Source organism: Orycteropus afer, unplaced genomic scaffold (genome assembly GCF_000298275.1).
Source record: "Orycteropus afer afer isolate SDZICR_OR568_19922 unplaced genomic scaffold, OryAfe1.0 scaffold00044, whole genome shotgun sequence".
In the NCBI taxonomy this organism is placed as follows: Eukaryota; Metazoa; Chordata; class Mammalia; order Tubulidentata; family Orycteropodidae; genus Orycteropus; species Orycteropus afer.
The window spans coordinates 1,419,312-1,424,158 of NW_006921631.1; positions in this window are offsets into that span (position 1 = coordinate 1,419,312).

A 4,847-nucleotide genomic window follows, 5' to 3' on the forward strand; every position below is an offset into this window, starting at 1 on the left:
TCCTTCCATATATAAACCTTTCCTTAACTTTTTACAATAATGAACTAATACTATATTTGTCCTTCTGTGATTGACTTATTTCACTTAGCATAATGTCCTCCAAATTCATCCATGTTATGTGATGTTTTGCTGATTCTACATTATTCTTTATTTGCATAGTATTCCATTGTGTGTATGTACCATAGTTTGGTTATCCATTCTTCTGTTGATGGGCACCTAGGTGGTTTCCATCTTTTTGCTGTTGTAAATAGTGCTGCAATGAACATGGGTGTGCATATATCTTGTCATTTCTTCATGTATCTGCTGGCCACCTGAATGCCCTCTTTGGTGAAGTGTCTATTCATGTCTTCTGCCCATTTCTTAATTGAATCGTTAATCTTTTTGTTGTTGAGATGTTGGAGTTTTCTATAAATTTTAGAGATAAGTACCTTGTGAGATATGTAATTATTGACAAGTATGAATTTGTTTTTGTCATTTTGTTATGTGCTTTTTCATGGTGTTGATTTCTTTCTTCCATATAATTTTCTATGTTGAGCTTGTTTTGTTTATGAATTGTGTTGTCATTTCCTTCATTGCTATTATTTTAGTATTTGCTAAATATTTGTGCTGGTCCTCTTTTTTATTGTGATGTGAAGGTTTATCATTTTTCTTTGAGGTTACCTCGTGAATTATAGTTTTCTTCCCTAGTTTAGAACAGTCCAGTCTATCTTGTAGTTGTCTTGACTTCCCTACCAGTTAGAAGTTCTGTAACTATACAATTATTTCCTTCTTTTTGGTTTGTAGTTGTCCTTATTTGTCAATTGATGTCTCTGGTTCCCTGTTTACAATCTTGTAGGCTTATTTACTTTGGATACTTCTATAACTGGGTTGGTTTCTGGGTTATGTCATCATGTATGTTAATGGTTGGTTGTTGTTTGCTCTGGTTGGTTCTCTGTTCAAAGGACTCCCTTTAACATCTATTTAAAGGTTGGTCTGGTTTTAACAAATTCCATTAATTTCTGCTTATCTAATTTCACTATCATATTTGAGGGACAATTTTGCTGGGTACATAATTCTTGGTTGGAAGTTTATCTCTTCCAGGGTTTGATATACACCCTCCCATTGTCTTCTCACCTGTATGGTTTCTGCCAAGAAATTCAAGCTTAGTCTTATTGGTTGTCCCTTGTAGATAACTTTTTGTTTTTCTCATGCTGCTTTCAGTATTCTTTCTTTGTCTTTGGTTTTGGTGAGTTTGATGATGATATGTCTTGGTGATTTTGTTTTGGGGTCACCATGTTTGGAGTTCGTTGGACTTCTGGAATGGATATATTCTTGTCTTTCATCATACCAGGAAAATTCTCTTCCAACAAATCTTCGACAGTTTTTTCTGTGGTTTTATTTATCTCTTCCTGTTGTGGAATTCCAAATACATATAGCTTATTCCTTTTGATGGTACCCCACATGAACCTTAGGCTTTCTTCATTTTGTTTTGATCTTTTTTCTGATTGATCCCTTTCCAAAGAAGTATTGAGGTATTTGTTTTCTATCTCACTAATTCTGTCTTTTCTTGATTCAGTTCTATCTATTTCTGAGAATTTAGTATTAATCTTTTGGATTTCTATCTGTAGATTTTGTATCATTTCTAATTTTTCATTTATTTTGTCATTTTGTTCTTGTATTGTGTTTTGAAATTGTTCTAGGGTTTTGTTTGTGTTTTTCTCAATTTTGTCAGTATTTTCCTTGATCTGCCTCTCAATTTGTTGAAGGTACCCAAATATAATTCTTTTGAAATTCTCATCAGGGAGTTCCAATGCTGCATCTTCCTCAGGGATGTGTTTTGGGTCTGTATCCTGGTCCCTTGTTTCTCTTGCTTTATCTTGCTTCTTTGTGTGGACTCTGATGCTCTGTTGTCTCTGAGGCATTGTGATGTTTTTGTGTTTATATTTAATTGGGATTGTATGTTGGAGAGACTTGCTGATGATTTTCATTTTGCTTTGTTTGTATGTTATCTATATGCAGAGTACTGTGCAGTGCTCCTGTATTCTCTAGTTGGCAGCACTTATACACTCACCACCTGTCTCCTTTCTCGTTGTTAGCCTCCTGTATGTCCCTGCTGTCCTTGGCAAATGGAGTCTATTCCTAGGTCCCTGGAATCTGAATGAGAATGCTGTTACTTTAAATTCAAAATGGCTGCCACTTGTAAACATTCAAAATGGCTGTGCCCTTTGTCACTTTAAATATCCAAAATGGTCACCACTTGTAAACATTCAAAATGGTTGTGCCCTTGGACACTTTACATATCCAAAATGGCTGCCACTTGTAAACAATCAAAATGGCATCCTCAGGACAGCCGAAAGTCCACAGCTCAGATTGTCTCCCTCCTTGCTATTTCGCTTCCTAGTCATAGGTGACTAGCTCAGTCATCTCTGAAGTCCTTGACAACCAGGACTGATGTTTATGTCATTTCTCAGTTCCCAACACACTTGGAAATATTCAGGCTGGTGGTGCCATCAGAATAGCTGACAGTCCACTGCTCTGACCACTTCTATACTCACTGTTTTCATTCAGGTTTTTCCATTAGTTGGTGTGTAATCCACTTCTGTATACTTCTTTTCAAAGCTCAGAGCTCCAGGATTATCTTTTGTATCTCTGTCATTTGATTTCTCTTTTCTTTGTTGAAGAAGGTCTATGTTGCTTGTCTGCCTATTCTGCCATCTTATGGGAAGTCTCTAGGCTAGTCCTTTTGCTTCTATCTTCTCACCTCCCTAAACTGTAAGGATCAAAGGTATGTGATTTAGTTCAATTTTGGCCACTCTTGTTAATCTGGCATCTCAAAACTACCTATAGTAGATACTCAATCATTAATTGTGGAGTGAATGAATGAATGAGATATATGAAAATACTAGGAAAAACAGACATACAACCAAAAACAAGGTGATATTATTAGGATCTCATCACTGCTAGGGACTGTCTCTTTAAGACATTAATAATTTTGTCAATCTTACTTTTTTAGTCTACATTGTTTCTTCTAATAAGATTATAAACATTTATCAATGTTTTTGTCTTATATTTTTTTCTCTTATACAATTCAGTTTGTGGTGTGGTAGTTTTCAAGTCAATTGCAAAGTACTTTTTTTGACATTCTATTTATAGTTACTAATACCAGATTCAAAACATATGATCAGTGGTGCCACGTCATATGCACACTTAACTCATAAGATTCAACCGTGCATTCTGTGCCAAATTGAAATGAAAAAGGACACTTTGAATAGGGTGGAAGATTTAACCCACCGTTTCCCTAAATTTGCACATGAGCCAGGCAGCATGTGAATTGAGAGATGCTCTTTATTCAGATAGCTCAGTTCCTGTGTGCCTCTCCCGGAATGAGCATCTTACTTCCTTGATCTGAGAGATTGGTGTTGATAGAGCACAATACCATTATAAAACACACTTACAGTTAGCTAGATGAGCTAATTGTGCTCGTGCGGAACTTGTACATAGACTATGAGGCAGTCATCCAAACAGAACAAGGGGATACTGCATGGTTTACAATCAAGATAGTATGTATCAGGGTTGTATCTTTTCACTATACTTATTAAATCTGTATGCTAAGAAAATAATTCAAGAAGCTGGACTATAGAAGAAGAATGTTAATGGAAGAAAACTCATTAACAACCTATGATATGCAGATATAATAACCTTACTTGCTGAAAGGAAGAAGGCTTGAAGCACTCACTGATGGAGATCAAAGACTATAGCCTTCAGTATGGATTATACCTCAATATAAAGAAAACAAAAATCCTAACAACTGTACCAATACGTAACATCATGATAAGCAGAGAAAAAGTTGAAGTTGTCAAGGATTTAATTTTACTTGAATCCATAATCAACATCCATGGAAGTAGCCATCAAGAAATCAAATGATGTATTGCATTGGGCAGATCTGCAAAAGACAAGGATATCACTTTGAGGACTAAAAGTTTCACCTGACCCAAGTCATGATATTTTCAACCACCTCTTATACACGCAAAAGCTGGATGGTGAATAAGGAAGACTTAAGAAGAATTGATGCCTTTGAATCATGGTATTGGCAAAGAATATAGAAAATACCATGAATTGCTAGAAGAATGAGCAAATCTGTCTTGAAAGAAATATGGCCTGAATGCTCATTAGAAGCAAGGATGGGTATGTTATCAGAAAGGACTGGTCCCTGGAGAAAGACATCATGCTTGGTAAAGCAGAGGTCACCAAAAAGGGGAATACCCTTCACAAGATGGACTGCCCTAGTGGCTGAATCAGGAGACTCAAACATAGCAACAATTGTGACCATGGTGCATGACCAGGCAGTGTTTTGTTATGGTATACATAAGGTCACTATGAGTTGGAACCTACTCAATGGTACCTAATAACAATCACAAATGTTATTTTAGGAGCCCTGGTGGCACAAAGGTTAAGTGCTTAGCTGGTAACCTAAAGGTTGGCAGTTTGAATCCACAGCTGTTCTTTGGGAGAAAGATATAGTGGTCTGCTTCTGTAATGATTTACAGACTTGGCAACTCTATGGGGCAATTTTACTTTGTCCTATAGGGTTACAGCATAGTGGCTAAGGCACTTGACTGCTAACCAGAAGGCTGGCAGTTCAAACCCACCAGCCACTCCTTGGAAGGAAGATGGGGCAATCTACTTCCGTAGTGATACTGCCTCGGAAACCCAAGGAGGGGTTGCTGTGCATCGGGTCCGACTTGATGGCACATAACAACAACAACATAGGGTTGCTATGAGTCACCATCAACTCAATGGCTATGGTTTAAATTTTAGTTTGTGTAGATGTTTTTTCTAAAGTTTTATATAAATCCCCCAGTTTCCCA